Source organism: Jaculus jaculus, chromosome 1 (assembly GCF_020740685.1).
Source record: "Jaculus jaculus isolate mJacJac1 chromosome 1, mJacJac1.mat.Y.cur, whole genome shotgun sequence".
Taxonomy (NCBI): Eukaryota; Metazoa; Chordata; class Mammalia; order Rodentia; family Dipodidae; genus Jaculus; species Jaculus jaculus.
This window is the reverse complement of record NC_059102.1, coordinates 291,434,292-291,460,965: the sequence shown is the minus strand read 5'-3', so window position 1 is coordinate 291,460,965 and position 26,674 is coordinate 291,434,292. Positions and strand designations below refer to the sequence as shown.

Here is a 26,674-nt window from a genome sequence, read left to right as displayed (position 1 = left end):
AACTATATGAACACAAAACCAAACTTACATAGAGTATTTCAGAAAATCCTCCATACAGAGGAATCAAATAATCAACCTCAAGTACCTTCAAGAAGCAGATCACAATAACCTAACTCAGAGAAGGCACAAAAAACTTCAAAGCCCATAAAAACACCCAACCACATCAACCAACATAATATGGCAGGGGTCAAATCAAAGCTCACAGTCATTATTAATGACCTAAATATCAATGGCCTTAATACACCCATCAAGAGACACAAGCTAACAGGGTGGATCAGAAAATTAGACCTCTCAATCTCTTATCTTCAAAAAACCCACCTCACCACTAAAGACAGACACCTCCTCAGGGTGAACAGGTGGAAAACGATATTCCAAGCAAATGGGAATAAGAAACAAGCAGGCATAGCCATAATAATATCAGATAAAATAGACTTCAAACCAATTATAATCAAAAAAGACAAAGAATGCCTCTTCCTACTTATCAAGGGAACAATCCAGCAATCATCAATCTTTATGCACCAAACACAGGTGTACCACAAGTGATAAAATAAAACCTACTTGACAATAAAACAGAAATAACTACCAACACCATCATAGTTGGGGACTTCAATACACCATTATCAGCAATAGATAGATCATCCAAATATAAACTCAACAGGGAAGTGAGAGAGCTCAACAAAACCATAGAACATTTAGACCTAATGGACATCTACAGAACATTCCACCCCAAATCCACAGACTACACATTCTTCTCAGCAACACACAGAACCTTCTCTAAAATAGATCTTATACTGAGTCACAAAGCCTGCCTCCACATATTTAGGAAGATTGCATAATCCCCTGCATGATATCAGATCACAGCACTATGTTGCTAGAAATTAACAACAAAACACCCACCAAAAATTCTGCCGGCTCCTGGAAACTGAACAGCACACTTTTAAACAACAAATGGATGGATGAAATAAGAAAGGAAATTGAGATATTTCTAGAAATGTATGACAATGAGAACACATCATACCAAAACTTATGGGACACAATGAAGTTGGTCCTCAGGGGAAAATTCATAGCACTAAATGCCTTCATACCAAAGACAGAGAGATTCCAAATCAATAACCTAAACCACCCAAACCATCCACCTAAAGGCACTGGAAAAGCAAGAAGAATCTAATGCAAGGAGCTCCAGACAGAAAGAAATAATTAAGATCAGATCAGAAATTAATGAATTGGAAACTAAAAAAACAATTAAGAAAATTGATGAAACAAAGAGTTGGTTCTTTGAAAAACAATAAATAAGATTGACAAACCCCTGGCCAATTTGGTCAAGCAAAAAAAAAAAAAAAAAAAAAAAAAAGAAAGAAAGAAAGAAAAGGTTGCTTCAAATTAACAAAAGTAGAAGTAAAAAAGGAGTGATCACAATAGGTATAAGTGATATTTGGAGTATCATCAGGTCTAACTTCAAAAACCTCTACTCTACAAAATTGGAAAATATGGAGGAAATGGATAAATTCCTAGACACATACCGTCTACCAAAGCTAAACTCAGAGAGGATTAATCTCCTAAACAAACCTATCACACCCATCGAAATTGTAAAGGTAATAAAAAAACCTCCCCCAAAAGAAGAGTTCAGGACCAGATGGCTTCTCAGCTGAATTCTATCAAAACTTCATGGAAGAACTGAAACCAATCTTTCTCAAAATGTGCCACACATTTGGAGATCAGGGAAAGCTCCCCAACTCCTTCTATGAATCCACTATCATCCTGATACCAAAACCAGGCAGAGATTCCACAAGAAAATAAAACTACAGGCCTATTTCCCTAATGAACTTAGACACAAAGATCCTGAACAAAGTCCTCACAAATCTAATTCAAAAACACATCAAATCCATTATTCACCTTGATCAAGTGGGATTCATCTCAGGAATGCAGGGGTGGTTCAACATATAGAAATCTGTCAATGAAATATACCACATAAACAAGGCTAGACACAAAAACTGCATGGTCATTTCAATAGATGCAGAAAAAGGCCTTTGACAAAATACAACATCATTTCATGATCAAAACATTGGAGAGAATTGGCATAGGCGGTTTATATCTTAAAATAATAAAGGCTATATACAAAGCTCCTAAAGCCCAAATAATACTTAATGGGGAGAGACTGAAGGAATGCCCATTGAGATCTGGAACAAGACAGTGTCCACTCTCACCTCAACTCTTCAATATAGTACCAGAAGTCCTAGCTCAAGCAATAAGACAGGAGAAAGAAATAAAGGGGATACAATTTGGAAAGGAAGAAGTTAAGTTAGTGCTATTTTGCTGATGACATGATTCTATATGTAAAAGACCTGAAAGCCTCCATTCCAAAACTCTAAGCAGGGTGTGGTGGCACACACCTTTAATCCGAGCACTCGGGAGGCAGAGGTAAGAGGATCACTGTGAGTTTGAGGCCACCCTGAGACTACATAGTGAATTCCAGGTCAGCCTGAGCCAGAGTGAGACCCTACCTCAGGAAAAAAAAAAAAAAAAAAAAAAAACCTCTTAAAGGTGATAAACTCCTGCAAAGTAGCAGGATACAAAATCAATGCACAAAAATCAATATCCTTATATATGTAAATGACAAAGATACAGAGAAAGAAATAAGTGACATTGTCCCATTTTCAATAGCAACAACAACAAAATACCTTGGACCAAACTGACTATATTTGCTGAATACAAAACTAATTAATAAAAAGAAATTTAAAAAAAACCTTGGAATAACATTAACCAAGGAAGTGAAAGATCTATACAACAAAAACCTAAAAACACTCAAAAAAGTAATTGAGGAGGACTTAAGAAAGTGGAAAGACCTCCCATGCTCCTGGATAGGCAGAATTAACATTGTGAAAATGGCAATCCTAGTCTAGTCCCGGAAGGTGCTACATGAGTGACTGGGGGATAAGAACCAATATCTGTCCAAGCAATGCATGGTCTAACTCACTTAGAAGCAAACAACCTGACATGATGCTCATACAGGTGCAATAGTGGTGCATTGCCATGGTGGGAAACCAACTGCTCTCACTTTGGCTAACTAATCTGCTCAATGGAATGGAACCCATAGCTGGAGCTATATCCAAAAATGAACCCGCTCTCTATTAAACTCTCTCTAAAAATCAGTGGTTATCACATTTACTTGGTGCTAACTATCGGAGAATCTGCTTATCTTGTTCAGATAGACACAGATCCTAAGGAGAGAACCACCCTGTCATACCTCTAAAGGGACCCAGCTGAAACTAAGAATAACTGGTGTAATACGCAAGAGTGCTGTTTTCTTGGCAAACCAGGAACCAGAACAATGGTGAAGGAGACAGACACAGAGAACAATCAACCCCTACCAAACCAGATATCGAGAGACACAGAGGCTCCCAAGATCTCAACACAGAAGCAGACCTACTATGAGCCCAACATGGTTCAGGGAAATTTGTGGAAGAGGGGGTGGAAAAAATGTTGGGTCATGACATGCAGAGACATTTCCTTCTACTCAAAACTAAAGGCTATTCTCACAATGCGTGACCATTATGCCCCAACAAGGAGGGTGACTGTGGAGGGGGAGGACAGGAAGAAGGCTAACAATGGTACCAACTCGACCACATTCACTGACTACAAAAATAAAAAAACTAGGGAACTCATCCTGAACCCCCAAATCCTATATTGCTTGGTCATATATTTCTTCTTCTCCCTTCCTCCCTCTCCTCCTCCTCATCTTTCTATGTAGCCCAGGCTGGCCTCTAACTCATGATCCCTGCTCTGGCCTCCTAAGTGCTGGAATTGTAGGAGGGCACCATTATTTCATAAGGAGCCCAGACCGCTTTCTGGAGTGGCTATGCCATTTTGCAACCTACTGCACATGAGCTTCCCTGGCTCTGTATCTTCAGCAGCGCTTGTTGTGTGTATGTGTGTGTGTTAACTTTAGCTTGTATGTGCATTCAAATTTTAGTTTAGATGAAGGGCACACACCTTTAATCCCAACACTTGGGAGGCAGAGGTAGGAGGATCGCTGTGAGTTTGAGGCTAGCCTGGAACTACAGAGTGAGTTCCAGGTCAGCCTGGGCTAGAGTGAAAACCCTATCTTGAAAAAAATTGAAAAAAAGAAAACAACAACAAGAAAAAGTTTTAGAAGTTTTAGTTATTCTAATATTTGTGTAGTGGTCGCTCATTTCAGCTTTCAATTTGTCTATTTGAGTTGAATTACAGAATTTTAACCTTTAATGTGCATTCACTGGGATTTAAAAGTACTATGTAAATAATATGTGCAACAAAAAAGCTATGGATACATACTGGAAAAAATGTTTTATTTGTTTATTTATATGCAGAGAGAGAGAGAGAGGGAGGGAGGGAAGGAGGGAGGGAGGGAGGGAGGGAGGGAGGGAGAGAGAATGAGTGCACAAGGGCCTCCAGCCACTGCAAACTCCAGATTCACTTTGTGCATCTGGCTTTACATGGGTACTGGGGAATTGAACCTGGGTCAGTAGCCTTTTCAGGCAAATGCCTTAACCACTGGGCCATCTCTCCAGCCTGATTTTTGGCTTTTTAAAAAGATAGAAAGATGCAACTTATAATAAGGTTTAGTGGTTAAGTAAAGTTTAAAACTTAAGTAAAGCCAGGTATGTTTACACCTTTAGTCCCAGTCTTTGGGAGGCTGAGCTAAGATACTTGCCATGAGTTTGAGGCCAGCCTGGGGATACAGAGTGAGCTCAAGGTCATCTTGGGCTAGAGTGAGGCCCTGTAGTAGTTTAAATCAGATGTCCCCCATAAACTCATGTGTTCTAAATGCTTAATCCCCAGTGGCTAGAAGCCCTGGCGCACCCATTCTCTCACTCCCTTTCTACTCTCCCCCCTTTTTCTCTCTCTTAAATAAATAAATAAAATATTTTTAAAAAAGAGTCCAGGGATTTGTGGCTAGGAAATAATTCTTTGTATCCACAAAGAGGAAAAACAGGAGAAATCACTACTTTAAAAATGGTAATGTCTGGTGGGATGGTGATACTACAATTGGTCACCATGATATTTTGAGGTTTCCAAAATGTGGATCAATTTTGGGTGGCTAACCTGAGGAGACAAAGCACTACTCAGCAATTGATGCAAGTGAAAATTTCCACTCAGTGTCTTCCAACCAGTTGCCACACACACTTCATAAAATTACTCATCAGCGAGGATATGTTTCAATTTTATCTCAAGGGTGCACTCTACTTCACCAGAAGAAAAATCAATTTACGTCTTAACAGCTTTTTAAGATTTCTGTATTCATTATGCTATGTTTACTGATGTAAAAGAAGGATTCTTCCAAATTTTATAACTCAAAGTTTGCGTATGGTCACATAGAGTCCAATGCAGGAAGGGGCCTTGGTCTCAGCCATTCAGAGATCTTGCCTTCTTTACTGAGGGTGTGGGTGTAGATCTGGAATCATCTAGAGCATTATAAACTCTTCTTTGTCCAAAATGACAGTGCTGTGCTCCTTATACAGTTACATGATGGTCCCATTGTGGAAGAGGCTGGGAAATGCCCTCCAAACTACGTCTTCGAAAGAAGAGGAAATAAGTTTTTCCTTCTTTAATTTCCATGTAGAGACTTGAACTGATTTCACATTTGAAAATTATTTATTTATCAGAGAGAGAGAGAGAGAGAGAGAATGAGAGAGAGAGAGAGAATGGATACAACAGGGTCTCTAGCCTCTGAAAGTGAACTGCAGACACATGCACCACCTTATGCATCTGGCTTACGTGGAACCTGGAGAATCAAACCTGGGTCCGTAGGCTTTGCAGGCAAGTGCCTTAACTGCTAAGCCATCTCTCCAGTCCCTGATTTCACATTTTTGACTTATTTCAATAATTTGTTTTCTTTACTTGCAGTGCTGGGGTTTGAACTTGGGGCTTCATACACGCTATTGCAAGCATTTTATCACTAAGCCACACCCCAGTACTGTTTCAGTAATGTTTTGGTGACAGTCATTGCACTATTCTTTCCCTTCCCATATTTGGGAATAGGTTGTACTACATGTTGATTGGAAGTTGTCAGAGCTTCACATTTGTATCATACACATTTAATATACTTGCCTTAGTCATTTCCAGCTGCTAAAACAAACTAGCACACAGTGGGCAGCTTTTAAATGACAGAATTTTATTTCTCACAATGTGAAGGCTGGAAGTCCAAGATCAGGGGTGTCAGTGGTTGGGTTATGGAGAAGGACCACTTCCCAACTGTGTACTGCTAATTTGTCACTCCATGGTGACAAGGCAGAAGGAAGCCTAGAGTCATCTCTCAGATTCCTTGTCACTTATGAAAGCCCAATCCTCACCTTGTTATAATCAGCCCGACATTGCTGGGTTAGACAACTAAGGCAGACATGGTTTATGGGAGGAAAGGTTTATTTCAGCTTACAGATCCAAGGGAAGTTCCATAATTGCAGAAAAAACCTGTCTCTCTAACAGATCCAAGCAGAGAGACACCATCAAGCAGCCAGCACCACAAGCATGCATGCCCAAAACGGACAGAAAACCACAGGGGCCCAGGCAGAGCTCTTTTTCTCCCTCTCTTTCTCTTGCAAATAAATAAAATAAATAATTTTTTAAATAATTTTTATTTATTTATTTATTTGAGAGTAACAGACACAGAGAGAAAGACACATAGAGGGAGAGAGAGAGAATGGGCGCTCCAGGGCTTCCAGCCTCTGCAAACGAACTCCAGACGCATGCGCCCCCTTGTGCATCTGGCTAACGTGGGACCTAGGGAACCGAGCCTCGAACCGGGGTCCTTTGGCTTCACAGGCAAGCGCTTAACCACTAAGCCATCTCTCCAGCCCTAAATAATTTTTTTAAATAAATCAGATCTGCCCCCAGTGACACCTTAGGGCTGGACTCCAGGATCCATCCCCCACTCCCCACACCCCCAAGGACACCTCCTCTAGCCAGAAGGCTGGAAATCCAAGTTAACACCTGGGTCCATTAGGAGTCATACATTCAAACACCTGCACCTCCAAAGCCCTCTCTCCAAACACCATTACACGGAGGGAAGAATTCCACTCCCGAATCTGAGAAGAGCACAAGTATTCAGTTTGTAGTACCTGTTTCTCAAAAACTTATTTTCATTCAAATTTAATATGACAGCCAATGAGTGATATTTATAAAACTCATTTGGACATATCTCCTAAGAAATTTCCATTTCATAATAGAGACATTATTTACTTAATATTTATTTTCAAGGAGAGAGAGAGAGAGAGGTTGTAAATGAACTCCAGATGTATGAGGTATTTTGTGCATCTGGCTTTATGTGGGTTCTGGGCAATTGAATCTGGGCTGTCAGGCTTTGCAAACAAACGCCTTTAACTGCTGGACCATCTCGTTAGCCCTGAGAGAAATTATTTTATTGAAACATTTTAACTACACTTCATTTAAAGCAGTTATGCAACCCAAGAAGTTCTTGTTACAGTTAATCCAAAAATGTACCTTGAAATTTATGGCAGCCAAGGTGACTAGTGTAGGTCTTAATTATTTAGCATACTGTAAAATAATGATTTGTGAGAAAATAATCACTGTCATAAAATATTTGGGAAGGCTCTGAAGAACGAAGAGGAGAACCACCGAGTTGGCAGAAAGAATTAAAAAAATACTCTCCTACTTCCTGAGACAGTCACAAACATTAACAGACATAAAAATATATGTAGGGAGCTAGGGAAGTGATTAGCATCTAAAGGGACAAGTTTGCTAAGCCTGCTGGCCTGGGTTCAGTTCCCCAGCACCCACATAAATAGCTAGACACAAAGTGTCTGGTATTCATTTGCAGCAGCAGTGCATGCGCATGTGCACACACAAATACATAAAGTGAAATGTTTTTAAAATGCTGTATGTACAAATAATTATGTTTTTATGAAAATATATTGAAGGACTTGAGCTTCAGAAATTTGATGGACTGGAGAGGTGCAATCTTGCAAGCTTGCATCCCTGTGCATCTTGCTTACGTGGAACCTGGAGAGTTGAACATGAGTCTTTACACTTCGCAGGCAAGCAAGCCGTTAAGCTGCTAAGCCGTCTCTCCAGCCCAAGTTTCTATACTTCTTTGAAATATAGTTTCCTTTTATTTTAATTAAACTTTTGTTACTATCTAAAGATGCAAATGAAGGAAAACTAAAAAATAATACTCAGGTTACATAAAGAAAATATAACGGTTCCAGCCCTGAGTTGAGGCAGAAGTTTATAATCTGATATGATCAACTGCTCCTTTTGAAAAAAACCAGGTTGTCACTGTGACCCATGCCTTTAGTTCCAACACTGGAGGCTGAGTTAGGCAGATCACTGTGGGCAGCAGGCCAGCCTGAAGTTATTTCAAGGTCAGCCTGGGCTAGAGTGAAACCCTGCCTTGAAAAGAAAATCAGAACTCTGTTTGATAGAATTTAAAGAGTTTAAGAGTGCCTTTTGGTTGGAAGGAAGAAGGGGTTCAGTATAGGGGAGATACAGGAGAGGGGAAAAGGAGGGATGTGGGAGGGAATTATGATCAGGTACATTGTGTATATGCATGGAAGTTGTTAATAAAAAGATACAAGAGGGCTGGAGAGATGGCTCAGCAGTTAAAGTGCTAGCTTGCAAAGCCAAAGGATCCCGGTTTGATTCTCCAGGACCCACATAAGCCAGATGCACAAGGGGGAGCATGTGTCTGGAGTTCATTTGTAGTGGCTAGATGCCCTAGTGGGCACATTCTCTCTCTCCCTCTTCCTCTCTCTCAAATAAAATTAAATGTTACAAGAAAAAGTCCCTTTTGGATCTGCCCTGGGAACAATCTAATAACCTATAACCTTTGGACCCTCAAAGTGTCTTACCATTTTATGATATAGTCTTTTATTTTCATACCTTGTCCATTAATTAGAGTATACACTCTCTTCTCTCATAGTGTTTTTGTTCCAACATATAAATCATTAACAGGCTTTCTCAGAGAGCTTTTTCCTTGTGGCAGCCTTGAAATAAAGATTCAGAGTGTCCCCTAGGTGAACGCGGCCTCGGCGGTGGCGCGGATCCACTGCTGGTTCATGCACCTGCAGCCATGGGCGGTAGAAAGTCCAAACGGAAGCCACCTCCCAAGAAGAAGATGACAGGCACCCTGGAGACACAGTTCACTGCCCCTTCTGCAACCATGAGAAGTCTTGTGATGTGAAAATGGACCGTGCTCGCAATACCGGAGTCATCTCTTGTACCGTGTGCCTCGAGGAATTCCAGACCCCAATCACATATCTATCAGAACCAGTGGATGTGTACAGCGATTGGATAGATGCCTGTGAGGCAGCCAATCAGTAGCAATGCAGAGGACCCACCCCCTTGGCATCCCTGCCTGCTATGGACCCAACTGCTGGGTCCCAATCCAGAGACATTCCAAGGGGTCCAGGGTGTGGGTCCAGGGCTATGACAGCCCTCTGTGTGTGTTTGGAATGGAAGTGTGTGTGGCTGTGGGAGTGGCCATGACTGTGTGCTCAGAGGCATGGACATGAAGGGTGGCTGTGTCTGACTAGGTAGGGCACCCTTAAATGAGCTTCTCCTGCTTCACTTGACTCCAGAAGCTTTTGAATTGCACCCTTCTCCAGCCTCTGCTTCCAAGCTTTGAGGTTCTGGTACCTCTGCAAAGAGTTTCTTGATGTTGCAAGCAAGGGGTAGCTGCAGAACTTCTCCAGCCTCCTCAGCCACCTCTCAAGCAACTTGCCCTTGGGAACTGGACTCATAGCCCTCCTTCCTGACCTCTTGTGGCCTGAGAATCAAGGCCACCATTCCCCTGATCTAGGGCTTGGCAAGCAGCTAGCTCCCCAATACTAACCAGAGTCCCATTTTCTGTTCATTTGCTTTTATAGAAGAGGTATGGGCTGGTATGGGGACAGCTGTCATTCATAAACCTGTCAATAAAGCAGCTGATGTGAATTCCCCCCCCCAAAAAAAAGAAATAAAGATTCAATACTGTACAATTATTTGACTTTTTAGTGAGACATTTCCAATGGGACTTGGTGATTTTTATTGATGGAGGGAGGTAACACTTAGGCTTTTGCCAGTCACATTGTTGTATTTACTCATTCCTTTTGTTAGGATTGATAGACCAGCCTTTGCTAGGTTAGCTCTGGTAGGGATTAGAGCCTCAGATGGTTGGTTGATGGGAAAGAGAGCAGGTTCTCTTAAGGGAAGAACATAGTAGATCCAACAGTCGGCACGATTAGGAAACTCCAGCGGGATCTGATGCGACAGAGAGAACAGCCCCTTCCCGGCCCTGTGCTGGCTAACACACAGTCAGGGTGAGCTGGCACTGTGCCTCTCGGCTTCATATGGCGTAGCTGATTGAATGTAAATTAGCTTGAAAAGCAATGTAAAATTCCCTCCGCATCATTGTTTCACGATATTCTTAGCTAATTCCCTACGGAGAACCGATTAAGAGTGATTTCCCCACTCTACCTGCTTCCTGAAAGACTGTCATTGTCTATCTTGGCACCGCACTTTAAAAAAAAAAAAAAACTCTAAACTGGCCATGGCGGCAAATGCCCTTACTTTTTTTTTTAATTATTATTTTGTTTATTTATTTATTTGAGAGTGACAGACACAGAGAAAAAGGCAGATATATATAGAGAGAGAATGAGCACGCCAGGGCCTCCAGCCACTGCAAATGAATTCCAGATGCGTGCCCGCCCTTGTGCATCTGGCTAACGTGGGTCGTGGGGAATCAAGCCTCCAACCGGGGTCCTTAGGCTTCTCAGGCAAGCGCTTAACCGCTAAGCCATCTCTCCAGCCCTTGACACCGCACTCTAAAAAGCCTTTTCTAGCTTGAAGGAGGCCCTTCCCTGGCGTCTGGCTGAATGTGCCCCAGATGATGCTCCCTCTGTGGTGCTCTACATCTCGGTGGGCACTTCTTTCTCGCTCCGTTTTGTCCCTTATCCTCTTCCGAGGAGGGTCCTAGGTGGACCTTTCCGCTCACTGCCTTCGTTCCCGGACTCTGGAAGGGCTGGGCTGTGCCTCGCCTCCGACCTGCCTTCCCGGGCGCCGGGTCCTTCCTCCGTGCAAGCCCCGCAGTGCTGAGTCAGTCTTCCCGTCCTTGGTGCTCCCTCGAGGATCATTAGTTTTCATCATGTCCTAGAATTCCCTACTGGGGACATTCTAAAACAGTTCTGCAGTTAGCTTATTTTAAGCAGAAATATACATTTCCACTGAGATGTGACTGAGATTTCTCTTAGGACTCTCCTGCTATAATCTCCATATCGACGGGTTTTTGATTTTCACAGGAGTTGGTCAGTCACTCCAGATAAGCTGGGAGGTCAGCCAGGTTCCCAGTGCGAGCAAACCAGGTTGTCCCGGCAAGAGCAGCAACAGCTGCAAATAATTAGCGCTCACAACTTCGGAAAGAAGATCTGCAGGGGAGAGGGCTTTGGTTCGGGTTGCCAGGGGCAGCCCGCCCAGACTAGCAATTAGGTCACTCGGCTGAGGCTTTGATTCATAGGTTTGCTTCCTGTAAGAGACTTTTAAAAGTCAGAACGGAGCCCAGCTTTCCCTGATGCAATAAAGCAGAACAGGGGTGCCCAGGTAAATTCTAGGAGTGCAGGGAGAGGGAGAGTAGCTCAGGCCAGGAGATATAAAATGACCTCCTGTTACCCAAAAGCTGCTGTAGTTTGTTGACCAATTTCCCATCATCCCTTCAGTGAGTCACTTTGTCCAGCAGACATTATTCCAGTCTATAACTGTGCATCACTTATAAGAATCACCAACGAAAAAGAAGGAACTGGCCATAATCCATGAAAAATAACCAACCACTCCCACCTTCTTTTCACTTTAAACCAGTCTTCTCTATCTTAAAATTTTCACTCGTTAGAATTCTGTGTTTAGAAAATCTTGTTTCGCTTAATGATAAAGTAAATGTAAACAGAAACTCAGATTGCTCTCTCTAGCCCTTACCTACCTCAACCCAGATTTTAGGGTTATCTTAAGGGATCAGACCAAGGGTCCACCCAGCTAGGACTGCACCAGGCAGCAGTTTACTGTCCTCCACATCAGCCTTCCACATCAGAGGTGTTTCTCACATACTTGACTGGGCTCTACTTACACTGGTAGCCTGTACCCCTGCTTCCCAGGCCTCTCTGTTCTGATGAGGCTGTTCTCCCCAGTATTTTACATGTGACATTTAAAGTGAGATATAATAGCATTTGCCATTACTTTTAAAAAGTAAACTATGCTGCCCACACCCATATATTGCTTCTGACTTGGCCCAATGCTAACCATGACCCTATATGTATAAACCGAAATGAAACCACTTTTAATCTTCATAATCACCATAATAAATTCATTGATATGAAAAGCTCTTGTGAACATTGTGGGATTTGCTGAAGAACTTTGCAAGGAATAGAGTGGGGAAAACAGCTCTGACTTCAGTGAGTCGGTGCTGTTTCTCTGAATTCTACCCGAAGTCCTTACTTCCTCCTTCCAAAACCTACCATTCACATCCTCTGTCTCCACCTACCTTTGGCCTTAAAAAATGTTCCCGTATAATCAATCTTACTCTGGAAGGCAAAATGGGGGTATAAAGTGTGTTGGTAATTAAAAAAATAATTTTTTCCAGATTATTATACTATAATGCATATTTTCTTTACCTTCTGTGTGAATTTTAAATTCTAGTTCCATTATTTCAATTGGTTTCCCAGAAGGCTTAGAAAATCCCAATTTTAGTCTTACTGGAATTTGTATAAATTATTCTTTCTCCTCTCTGATCTTCCTACCTGCTGTCTACTAGGCATGAAAGATAGTTTTGTGCAAGACTATGCCATTTATTTACTTCAGGACTTATCTTTTTTGGCCTTTCATTTAGTTTCTCCTTAAATCCCCCACATTCCTCTTTTATAAGGAACATAGAAGAGATTAAAGGTAGCAGTAAGAAAATTAATTTCTGGTTATTTGCCTTAATCTTGACCTTTTACATGTGTGTGTTCAGTCAAATCTTCAGCAACATGCTTTAAGGTAAGGAAATCAAGAGACAAAGCAGAGCACAGTTGCTCATTACAGTATTCTGGAAAGCTGACATTAGCTCTTCTGAGCTCTGGAACCTTCCATGGAAAATCTTTTCAGAAGTCATTGGTTTCCTTAACTTCCTAGATTCTAAGACCTACCGAGGTCACAGTCACCAGTCAGGTCTTCCCCCTACAGACACATGCTGTCAGAGGGAAAAACCATGAAGGAGTCTGTATATACATATGACCCACTTCCACCATCCAAAGAAAAAAATTAAAAATAGAATTTTGATGATTGTATGAGTGTGGCCCTATTACTTCATTAAATTCAGCCTGGTATTTTATCAAACATGCCTTTCTTCCACATCCTCTGTCATTTACTATGGAAACAAACTTATATGAGAGAATTTCTTTGCATTTGATAAGGAATTTGCATTCTAAACAAAAAAACTTAATAATACTCATTAAGAATAAAAGATTGATTCCCACTAATTTATTTTATAGGTGAAATTCAATACTATCTCCATTAAAAAGAAGTTTGTTTCAGCATTATCATCAAAAATAGATGAAACAACTTATGGAAGTCAGTAATGCTTAGTAAAGCTTAAAATACCATTCCATCATCAAAATAATAATTGACCACTGAGGGTATAATAGCTCAGTGATAGAGTGCTTTCTCTAGTACATGTGAGGTCCTGGGTTCAATCTCCAGTACTATAAATAAATTTTAAGAAAAGAATTGTAATGATAAAATAGGAAGATTAACCCTTAGAATATAACAATGATACTTATTCCAATTGTAAAGGCATGCATATGATTTATATTTCTTTTTAAAAATGTATAGCTGGACAAACGATTGGACTTCTATGCAAGTAGGAATAAAGTCAGTAGCAGAAGTCAGTAAGCAAAAAAAGAGATATAAAGGGAATAGAAAGGGAGGGAGGGGGGACTTAATAGGATGGTATTGTATATATGTAAGTAGAAGAACAGATTAATGGGGGTAAAAAGGCCTACATGAAAGCCGGGCATGGTGGCACACACCTTTAATCCCAGCACTCGGGAGGCAGAGGTAGGAGGATCGCTGTGAGTTCAAGGCCACCCTGAGACTACAGAGTTAATTCCAGGCCAGCCTGGACCAGAGTAAGACCCTACCTCAAAAAAACAAAAACAAAAACAAAAGGCCTAAGGGAGGTCAGGGGAAGAGAGAGAAAAGGAAAGGTGGAAACAGGGCTAATCAATATATAAGGGGATATAAATAAGGAATATGGAAACCTACTTTTTCGGACAATAGACCACTCAGGAGCTATAGATTGTTACTAGAAAATTTTCAGTGACAGGGACGGGATACCTTCCAGTGAGTTATTGGTCAGAGAGGTCCCTGATATCCCCAAAACATTATAGGCCATGGCCAAGGCCCTTGGTTTCCCACCAGGAATAAATGGTAAGATCCTCTTGCTGAAGAGTCCACATACTTGGGCTGCAAGGTCATTGAGAAATCCTGCTGGAGCTGAGCTTAAAACCTCCTCCATGTAGACCAGTTGACAGAAAGCTGGAAAAGCCACACTGCATGCAGTTCAATGGGAGAGAGAGAAATCGCAAGTGAAAACAATCAACAGTGGACACTGCAAGCCTATATTTGGCCAGCCAAGCCAAATGAACCAACAGGTGTAATAGTGGAACGTCTGTTAAGGGGGAAATCAACTGCCCTCTAATTTGACTAGAGGCATGCTCCATGGGAGGAAACACATCCCTGATACTGAAAACCTACAACAGGGGTAATCATAAGCCCTAAGAGTGTAATGTCTGCTGGTATCTGGCTGAATGTAAATACTATGCTCACCAAATTGCCCAGTAAGCACTTCTCTTAATGTTCATACCCATATATTAATGCTATTTTCACTTTTGGTTAGAGAACCTTCTCTTTTCAGATGACCTTAGGATAACTCAGAAGGCACCATGGTGCTCAGAAGAAGTGACAGAAGAGTGCTCAGCACTGAAACATCTCTGTCACACCTTCCAAGGCTCAGGGTCCATTGTGGAAGAGGTGGCAGAAAGAATGTAAGAGCCAAAGGAAGGGTAGGACTTCTTACAACTTGCTCCTCCAGACACAAAATGGCCTGGATATCCATGACCTCACAGTGCCTGACACTACCTACACAAGACCATCATAAGAGGAGGAAACAATCATGACATCAAAATAAAAGCAAGACTGATTGAGATTGGGGGGAGACAGGATGGAGAGTGGAGTTTCAAAGGGGAAAGTAGGGGGAAGAAAGGAATTTCCATGGGATATTGTTTATGAAAGTTGTCAATAAAATTTTTTTTTAAATACATAGTTGGGGTGGAGAGATGGCTCAGCAGTTAAAGAGTCTTTCTTGCAAAACCTGACAGCTAGAGTTCAATTCCCCAGTACCCATGTAAAGCCAGATGTACAAAGTAGCAAATGTGCATGGAGTCTAGAGTTCCCTTGCAGAGGTAGGAGGTCCTGGAATGCATGATCCCTTTCTCTCTTTCCCTCTTTCTTTCCTTCTTCTCTCTCTCAATTAAATAAAGAAATATTTATTTTTTAAAAATACATAGCTCATTTTTTGATTGATCAGAGTTAGGACAATATACCTACCATGTGTGATTTACAGGGCCATGGGGTCTCTAGAACTCAGGAGAAAGAGAGGCTGTCTCATTGAAACACACAGAATCATATACTGCCATGAAGAGTGCCCATAATGCAGTTTGCAAAAGGCTGAGGTGAACAGTTAGTTGTGAGCTATGCAATATCAAACTTTTCTTTGGGACTTAGAGTTTAAATTTATGAAGTCAAGTTCTGGTAGAACACTTGCTGCACAAGAATGAGGACCAGAGTTTGGATTCCCAGAACCCATGGGAAGACGTTGGGTGTAGTAACCCTAGCACTGGGGGGGGGGGGGCAGAGACCAGGAATCCCTGGCCCAAACCAGTAGGAGCTCCAATTTCAGCAGGAGACCTTGCCTCAAAGAATAAGTGGAAAACTATTGAAAAAGATCCCCAATGTTGACCTATGGCCCCCATCTGCACATGTGCACACACACACGTGCAAAAGTAAAAACACCCACTAGTAAAAACAAGTAAAAACAAAATTCATCAAATTGAAATGCAAGGTATTTTTTATTACCTCTTTTATCCTCCCAAAAGACAGCAACATGTAACTTAGCCCTATACTTTCAACATACAGCCTCCAAGCTTTTTGTAGTTTAATAAAAATATGAAGTGCACATTTTTATTACAAAATATTGAAAAAGATTCTTACAACAGAAAATTAGTTTGATGAAATTAAATCTTAATTTTATTAATTCAATTATTATTTATTCTTTGGTTATTGGACACAGGATCTCATTCTGTAGCCCAGGCTGGTCTGGAACTAACTATGCAGTCCAAGCTGACCTCAAGCTCAAGGCTAGTGTCCTGCTTCAGCCTCCTGTGTGTTGGGATTATAGGCATGCCTCACTACCCCTGGCTCTAAATCTCTCACTTTGAAAATGTAAGTTGCCATTATTCTTGGATGTAGTTATGAAATTTTAATTGCATACGGATCAAATTTCGAAGAGAATCTGTAAAAATGTAAATAGTTACATTAGCGTGGTAAAACTATGAATGAGTGTTCCTCTTTTGTTGAGAATTACATAACAAGGGAAAGGAGAGGCTGGCAGGTACTTGCCCTGTCTGTGGAGCTCATCACGCCAGTGTTTGTACCAGGAGGAAGCCCCGCCGGCCTTTTGCTGTGCTTGTGTGTGCAGGTGTGCGTGATGGCCAGAGGACAACCTCGGTGTCATTCTTCAAGCACCACCCTTTTTTTTTTTTTTCTCTTTTGAGACAGTGACTGACTGATCTGGAGTTCTCCAAGTGAATGGGACTGGCTGGAACCCCAGTGTTTCCACGCAGGACTGCAGGTGGGCACCACCATGCCTGGCTTGTTGTGTGTGGACTCTGGGGACTGACTACAGTCACTTACAAAGCAAACACTGCCAACTGAGTGATCTCTCAGCCCCTAGATCTACCTTTAAAATTGAAAAAAAAAAAATGATAAAAAGGTTAAAAATTCCCAAAACTTCATGGTACATTCTAGTGACTCAGTGTGAGAACTTACAATGTAATATTGACAGAAATCTGCTTCTTTTCAGACAAATGTAAGATGGAATCGTCTTCCTGACATTTTCATAGGTGGGAAAGCTTGGTGCTCGGTTTCTTATTTGTAACAAGATAATAATAATAAGACCTGGTGTTTTGTCTTATTTTGTTTAAATTTATGCTTATTTTTCTTTGATCATGAAAAATACCTGGTTCCTAGCTGATACTCAACACATGTTTATGGTTAGTAAGAATGTTGATCAGAATAGCAATAGGATTCTACCCAGCCAAAACCTCGGACCTGGGAATTGGAACCAGGGCCTATAGCTTGCTATATAAGCACTCTATCACTGAACTATACCACGAGTCCTTCCTTTCTTAATCAGTTATTCTGAGACAAACTCTAACCAAGCTGCCCAGGCAGGCCTTGAATGTGTGGTCTTCCTGTCTCAGCTTTCTGAGTAGCTGGATACAGTCCTGGGCCACCAGGTTTAGCTGGAATAGAATTCCTGAAGACACCGTTGTAATCTTGAGTTTTCCCCTAGAGAGAGCATAGCCTGTCACATGCTGCATCAAGGAGAATTAGTAGAAAGCAAGTACCTAGCCGTCATCAGTATCCCTGCTATAAATGCTTTCTTTGCAGATAGAACAGAGTTCAAATAAAAGGATAGATAACCACTTAACCCATCTCTGCTTTCTACTCCTCAAATTTGAGCCTAAATGTCATACACAAGAAATGCATTGGCTTGCCAGTTCACAAGCTTCCTCCCAACTAAAGGACAGGGAAAGAAAGTGCTAACCTTAGTGGTAATGTTTATTTATAAAGTTCATTTATTGAGCCACTGGCTATGTAGAGGTACTATGAAGTTTAGTTTCACAAGGAATAAGTAAATAGAGTCAAAGAGAGGACATGATTCTGTTTAGATCATCTGTATTAAGTTTTTTTTTTTAATTTTTATTTTGGTTTAAAAAAATAAAAGCTTCAGCCAGGCATGGTGGTGCACACCTTTAATCCCAGCACTCAGGATGCAGAGGTAGGAGGATTGATGTGAATTAGAGGCCAGCCTGAGAATACATAGTGAATTCCAGGTCAGCCTGGGCCCGAGCAAGACACCTGCCTCAATAAAACAAGGGGGAAAAAAATCTCCATGAAAGCAATTTATTACAAATGCCCTATTTTTTTATGTTTTCTACTGCTACAAGACAGAGTTGTGAAGGTAATTATTATGCAATACTGTACAATCATCCAAAGCAGTATTATTCTCAATATCTTTCAAAAGCCTGGCATTCTTGCCTCAGAGTGACTCAGTGACTGTCCCTTGAGAGACTCTCCTCCCGTCCCACCTATCTGTGGTCTTCAGCCACACCCGATTTGCACCCACTCTTTGCATTTCCCAGCTCTCAAGTATTTGTCACCCTGAGTTACAGAGCCCCAATTTACTTTCACTCACTTAAGTAGTTCTGTGGTGATTACTCATGGCTATGGGGAAATCACTTTGTAATGTTTTTGTCTGAGATGTCACAGAGCATGTCTCCTTGACATCTGGCACCCACGTGATGTGGACTACAATGACAATACTATAAGGAGTAGATTCGAGCACAGAGGTTTGATAGCAGAGTGCCCATTAGAAAAAGACAGCCAACAGGTTTAACTCAAAATCAACTCTGCAATGCCATGCTAGCTACTATAAGGAGAAAGCTCTCAGGCTGTGAAGATGCTAGAAGATGAACAAGAGGTAATCAATCATCCTGGAGCCTTAGAAGCTTACAACATAGTGGGAAAGAGGGACATGGAGGAGTGAGATTCACTGTCAAGACATAAATACAGGGGTGGAGAGATGGCTTAGTGGTTAAGGTGCTTGCCTGTGAAACCTAAGTACCCAGGTTTAATTCCCCAGTACCCATGTAAAGCTGGATGCACATAGTGGTGCATGCTTTTGGACTTTGCAGTGGCTAGAAGCCCTGGTTTACCCATTCTCTCTCTCTCTCTCTCTCTTTCTTTCTCTTAAGTAAATAGAATTTAAAACATTAAAAATATACAAATATAGTTATGCAGAACCACAAGAAGATGGTTAAAATCCCATTTTACAACATATAGGTAATAGAAATGGTTAAAGCAATGAGCTTTGGAGTCAGACAGATCTGGGTTCAAATACCTACCATTAAGCCTATCGTGGTGGCACTCACCTTTAATCCCAGCACTCAGGAGGCAGAGGTAGGATAATTGCCATGAGTTCAAGGCCACACCGAGACTACAGAGTAAATTCCTGGTCAGTGTGAGACCCTACCTCAAAAAAAAAAAAAAAAAAAAAAAAAAACCTACCATTTACTGGCTTTCTAGCTTTGTGACCTTGAGTAAGATATTTACCCTTTCTGTGCCTCAGCTGAAGTTAAATGGGGATTATAGTGACAATAATAATAATGATACTATAAGTTCACTGGGAAGCTCAATAAAGTCATATATTTCTGCCAGATAGCAAAATAAATACTCAACACATGCTTTCCATCATTGTTACATTACTGAAATAGCCAGTCTATTAGGACAAGTCTATACAGCCATGCTTATAAAGTCATTTGTTTTTAATCTTCCAAAGTTTTGTTTCATGGAGGAAGAAGGCAGATTATTAAGAACCAAATACCAAATAGGTAAGAAGAATGGAAGCGGGAGTTGTATAATTTTTCCTATGATCATGACCTTTGGCTACTGACTTTGTTAGTAAACACGGAGCCTCCAGACTCCTGGCCCTATGCCACTATATCTGAAGAAATCCTCAGAATTCGAACCTCTTCAACGATGCTTTCATAGCAGTGCTTATGCAGCTCTAGAGTAATACTGATAACACAACCATAATATACTGAGCCCATGCTACAAATGTTCACTATAATTCTCTGAGCTGCGTGCTACAATGTGGGTAAAATTCTTTTGGCTTTCATGTCACAATGCTGAGTAGCAATATGAATTATTGCTACTCCTTTACACCAAGATTAGGAAATTAAGACCTAAACAAGTCACAGAACTGTATTGAACTGAATTTTGTGGCTGAAATCTGGACAATGATCTGACCTGCATCAAAGCCCAACTCCAGTTGTTTAGCATGCTACCTTCTCAGTCCACACAATATTTGAACTATTTGTTTAAGTACTTGGTTTCTGGCTTTGTCCAAGAAATCAGTGATTTTTCTCTTGCATATCCATGTATTTCCAGCAATTAGTATAGGGCTAGAATATAGTAAGCACTAGTTGATGATTGCTCAACAAAAACAGATGAATTTGGGGCAGTGGCTCATACCTCTAATTTAATACATAGGATGCTTAGGCAAAGAAAGGATCCCTGTAAATTTGAGACCAGCCTGAGCTACACAGTGAAGTCTAAGTCAGCCTGCTCTAAATAATAAGGTCCTGTCTCAAAGCATGCATGCATGCATGTGTGTGCGTGTGCCTGTACCTGTGCGCAAGTGCGCACACACACACACACACACCATATGCATATAAATAAAACAAATAAATGAATTCAATGAATGAATAATTGTTTGAAAATGTGATTTTTTTTTCTTTTTCTTCTTTCTTTCTTTGTTTCTTTCTTTTTTGAGAGAGAGAGAGAGAATGCATAACCCAGAGCCTTCAGCCACTGCAAACAAACTGCAGATGCATGTGCCACCTTGTGCATCTGGCTTATATGGATCCTGGGAAATCAAACCTTGGTCCTTTGGCTCTGCAGGCAAGCACCTTAACCACTAGGCAATCTCTCCAGCCCAATATGCTAGTTTTTATTAATTCATACCTAAGTTAATTTATTAAAATGATCTTAACATGGATTTTTCTACTGGCCTTATATCTTGTGATATTTGCTATATTCATTCATTAGGTTTTTAAATTAACTAAACACATAACCCTATATCTAAGACAATATACCATGCTCATAATTCCTTCCTGCCATCCTCCCTTTTCCTGCTCTCTTATTCCCTCTCCACTGAATCCTTTCTTCTTTCCAACTAGTCTCCCTTCTGTTTTGATGTCATTGTATTTTCCCTCCCAATATGCAGGTCTTGTGTAGGTAGTGTCAGCCACTGTGAGGTCATGAATGTCATGATCGCTTTGTGTCTGGAAGACAGTGTTGCAAAGTACTCCTCCCTTCCTTTGGATCTTATGTCCTTTTTTTTTTTTTTTTTTTTTTTTTTTTTTTTTTTTTTTTTGGCTCTTATATCTTTCCCCCATCTCTTTAGCAATGGTCCTTGAGCCTTGCAGGGTGTGATAGAGATGTCTCACTTAGTGCTAAACACACAACTGTCAATTTTTCTCAGCATGTTGATGAGTTTTTAGTCTCCTCAGTGGTCAGTGCCATCTGAAAAGAAAAGGAATCATTAATATGTGGGCATAAAGGTAAGTATTTAGAGAGTAGTTTGTTGGGAATAATATATCCATTTTGCCAGATAAAAGTAGTAATTTCCTCCCTAGGGCTTGTGGCCTCCCAAGCCATAAGCTTTTGATTCGGTTTTCAGTACCAGACATGAATTCCTCCCAGGACTGGCCTCAAACCCAATCAGAGAACAGTTAGTTTTTCCCAAAACAGACATGCCATGATTTCACCAGTTGGTACATTTGGCCTGCCTGTCCATTCAGAAAGCTTGCAGGGCCCACTACCGGTTAAAACCATTGATGATTTTTCTCCCACAACAGGTTGCATAGCTCTTTCCAGCATCCTGACAGCTAGTGAACAGGGAGGAGGCTTCCAGCTCACCTCTAGCAAGATTTCTCAGTGACCTGCCTAAGCAAATGGAGTCTTCAGCAATAGGGTCTTACCATCTAGTTCTGGTGGGAATCCACGGGTCTTGGCAATAGCTTGTAATGTTTTGGGGGAATCAGGGGCCTCCCTGATTAAGCACTCATTGGAAGGTATCACCCCTGGCACTGAAATGTTCTTGTTATAATTTGTGACTTCTGGGCACAATATTATCTATCCCCCCAGGGTACTTCTGCCCAAATTCTGTATTTTTTACATATATATTATTTGGCTAATGAATAAATAAGTTTCCATATGACTGATTCATAACATCTTTAATTTTAATTCATAACATCTTAATTCCTCTCCTCTATCCCCCTCATTCATTAGTTTTTCATAGATTCATTGGGATTGTCTACATTCACAATTATGTTTTCTGAAAATAAATATAATTTACCTCTCCATTTCTAGTATTAGTTATTTATTTTTGACATTGTTGCATAGCATATGAATTCATTTTTAGGCTATTCTTTCTTTAAGCAATTGGGAATTTCTTATGATTTCTATGGTAAAGTTTTGTTCTAAAAGGACTTCAAATCAAAGTTGCTCAAATGAAATGAGAATTTTTTTTTTCTTTTTATGAAAACCTTCTTACCAGTGTGGGAAATGTGAATATGTGAGTCCCAGAAAGAATATGAATCCCTAGACAGCTGCCCTTTTCTGTACGGCCAAGGCTCTCTGCTGTCTGCCCTCCAGTGTATGAGAAAGTGGGGGAAGATGAAGGGCAGAACTAGCAATTTCTATTAGGAAACAGTTGGAAATTGTACAAATCATTTCCATTCATATTTTACCATAGAAAACACAGTCTAAGGTTGCATCTCCCTGAAAGGAAAGCTGTGTGCGACGTAAACTGGAGAGGGGCATCAAGAAAAGGTAGAAGAAATTGGGACAGTAGAGTTTCACTTCTACTAACGTACTGCTTACACTGGTCAAACATCCAAAACACACACACACACACACACACACGCACGCACGCACGCACGCACGCACACACTCACAATTTCCAGTATGTGCAAATGCCTTGAAAAGAATGGACAGAGTAATGCCAAAGTCCAAGTCTCTATTCCGTGAGAATCATTCCACCTCTAACATTCACTAATTTAGCATGAGATGCAAAATTAGGCTGTAAAATCCAGGCTGACACCTATGGTTTCCCTTGGAATACTTTGGTTTTCCTCGGCTGCTGCTGGGAGGAAAGAAATACAGCAGAGTTGTGGAAAGGTGGCAAGAAGCCACTAGACACAGGAACTCTGGCAAGAGGAAAGGTGACAGATAACAAGCAGGGATGGTGGCAGGACATACCACCTAGAGGACATCACACTCTGAGACGATCTAGCTCAGAGAGGCTGTCCCCAACACCCCACGTCCTCTGAAGGCACCCCGGTGCTGCTGCTGCCAAGTTCAGATGCTCATGAGGGTGGCTGTGTGGAAAGCGTTCCTCGGTGAGGACAGGATGCCATGCTGTGTCTGTCTGTCCTCAACATTACTCTTAATGCTCTTCTTTCCGGTCCTCCAGGTCATAAAACCAAGCCTGAGATAATTTTAATCCCAATAAATAAGATTTAAATGAGCATTAACAAAATACTTTAAATGAGAAATGAAATCTGAAAAGAAAAAAATCTTATAACTTAATGGGACAATTACTGTGTGATCAACAAGGGTGGCTAAATGGCCCAATACTTACAGAATAAGCTACTCAATACAGTTTATGAAAATGCAGTTAGGAGATAAGAATTTTCCAAGTCTGGCATGGTGGTTTATGCTTTTAAGGAGGACTGTCATGAGTTCAAGGCCAGTCTGGGCTATAACTCAGGGTAAACTCAAAAATAAAATTAAATTAAAAAGATACATTTCTACACTTCAAGGGTAAAGTTACTTAGCCTCCTCATTCAAAACACTCGGTGAGTCTTCCATAAATCAAATTAGGTAATAAGAATCTAGGCATTTAATGGTTTCTCATTCTTTTTCATACATATAGAAAATGTATGTATGACAATAAGAATACATTAATGGGTATACTTAAAGTTATAGCTTCTAGTGGCTATGAAATATGTGTGTTAATAAATTCTTTGTGGGTTTTCAAAACTTAGGACTTGGATTTAGGAACATGTGTGTATTATTCAATGAATTTAAAATGTCATTTGTCAGAATTATAATGAGTTTTATACAGTGGAGGAAAAATATAGTATTGATAATTAAAAAGGCCATAATCAGAGAACAATTTATATTTTATTTAAGAATATGTGTGCATGCTTGCTTCACTGCTTGACGTTGGTCAATCTAAGAACCAAAAGATTTCAATTCAACTCCATCTTACAGGGTCTCTCATATGTCTAATATTAATTGATTAGTGATTTCAAATGGCAAAAGTCTTCAGCCTCAGCTCCAAAGGAAAAACTTACTAAAGATATGCAGAACAAGAAATTGGGTCTACAGAACAAAATGTAACCAAGACCTAGAAAGTTACTGAAAATGTCTCTGCATGGTTACTTCATTCACTTGCATCTCTAAATTTACATGCTACAGACGGCCACATGCAGGCAGATTTGTAATCTCTGAATCTTTTCTCTGCATTTCTCTCTCTCTGAGATAAATAAATAAATAAACCATTTAAAATGAGAGCTGGAGAGATGGCTCAGTGGCTAAGCACTTACCTGCACAGCATAAGCACCCAGGTTTGATTCCCTAATATCTATGTAAAACCAGATGCACAAGGTGACACATGTGCCTAGAAATATTTTTTTTTTTTTTTGCAGTGGCAGGAGGCCTTGGTGTGCCCATTCTCTTTCTCTCCAGCTGTCTTTCTCTCTCAAGTAAATATATAAAAATAAAATATTTAAAATAATCTCTGAATCCTAATTCCAAATAAGCAGAAGGATAAAACATACCAGTTAGCTTAGTTCCAGTTTTCTTTTACCTATCGGCTAGGTCTGATGTCCTAATGCGTGCTGAAGTAATTCCCAGAGAAAGTGGATTATCAAGAGGTGAGAGACAGCCTCTAAATTATCTTGATACTTTTGCTTTAGATAGAAGCATATGTAGGGCTGAAGAGACGGCTTAGCTATTAAGGCTCTTACCTGCAAAGCCTAATGACCCATATTTGACTCTCCAAACCCCACATAAGCCAGATGCACAATGGCGAAGCAAGCGCAAGGTGGCACATGCCCACTATGAAGCGCAAGCATTTGTCGTTGGATTACAGTGGCTGAGGCCCTGGCTTGCCAATTCTCTCTCTCAAATAAAAACGAAGCATATGTAAATACGGAGGAGGAAAGCTTTAGTGCAGGGATTATATGCAATGATGGATTTGATCAACAGGGAGCTGGATACAGTAGAACCATGATGGAGTCAGGTTCAAATTTTGAATCTGAGGATGGTCATAAATTCTTCATTTGTGATTCTCATCTTATTTGTAAACCATAGATTATAGTTTACTTAAAGACATTTTGTCTACCCAAAACATGGCAGAATCCAGGCCAGAATAGTTTGCTTCACCAGGGATGCATCAAGCACATGGCCTGGTGAAATACTGAACTATATGTTGGCAGGAGAATTAGATGTCTTTCAGGAAATCAATGCCAGTCAGCAATGGGAAATGAATAGATACTTTCAATTAAATGTAGTACATGAATTGACTATAATCCCAGATGTGATTTGGATTGATTTTGGAAGGTTTCAGGGGACCTGCTAAGGCTTAAGTGAGAACTTATATTGAGGGTAAGACCTAAACAGGAACATGCCCTATGAAAGTGGGATGAGCTGCCAGCTGAGCTGACCAAGCTCTGTGAGGTGGATGGCATACATGTTCTCTCTGACAGTGGAACTAACCTAGTAATCTGCAAGGCCATTCTCAGACACTGATCTTAATTAAGCAAAAAGGTCAAGGGTAATATCAATGTGATTTTTGAGATGACATCTCACCACAGTGCTCAGTCTTGTCTTGAACACCTGAGCTCTGGTGATCCTCCTGCCTCAGCCCTGAGAGTAAGCATTTGGGACTACAGGCATCTGTCATGTGTCAAGCTTCCAATACTTTTTTTTGGTTTTTTGAGGTAGGGTCTCACTCTGGTCCAGGCTGACCCGGAATTCACTATGGAGTCTCAGGGTGGCCTTGAACTCACAGCAATCCTCGTACCTCTGCCTCCTGAGTGCTGGGATTAAAGGCGCGTGCCACCACGCCCAGCTTCCAATACATTTTTTAAAAATATTATTTATTCATTTATTTATTTATTTGAGAGAGAAAGAGGCAGAGAGAGAGAGAAGGTGAGAGAATGGGTGAGCCAGGGCCTTCAGCCACTGCAAATGAACTCCAGATGCATGTGCCCTCTTATGCATCTGGCTTACATGGGTCCTGGAGAATCCAACCAGGAGCCTTTGGCTTTGCAGGCAAGCACTTTAATAGCTAAGCCATCTCTCCAGCCCTCCAATACAATTCTTAAGCAAGGTGTTAACATGGTAATGAAATCTACAAAATCCACAGTGTAGATAATTTGCTTCTTAGTAATTAAAAGCATGTTTTCTGAGCCTAGTAGAAATGAAAATACTCAAGTAAAGAAATGCATATTATGCTTCTTTATATAAGTTCAGAATATTTAATCCAAAAGCTAACACTAAGGAAGTTTCAAAATCTCCTCTGCTAGATTTAACAGGAAAACAAGGATGAAAAGAATGCTACCAGCATTTGAGTATTTTAAGTTGCTACTTTGACACTTTTGTCAGTCTTTCAGAATGATTTACCACCTCAGAACAATTTGTTCACTTCACTTAGAAATTAGAAATGTGTTTTGGCCAATAAATCCAAATTTATTTT

General features: G+C 40.6%; 1 pseudogene; it reads left to right on the top strand.

The window, feature by feature from the left end:
- Positions 1-9,043: 9,043 nt before the first annotated feature.
- LOC101617519 lies at positions 9,044-9,454 on the top strand (annotated as a pseudogene).
- The last annotated feature ends 17,220 nt before the right edge of the window (positions 9,455-26,674 follow it).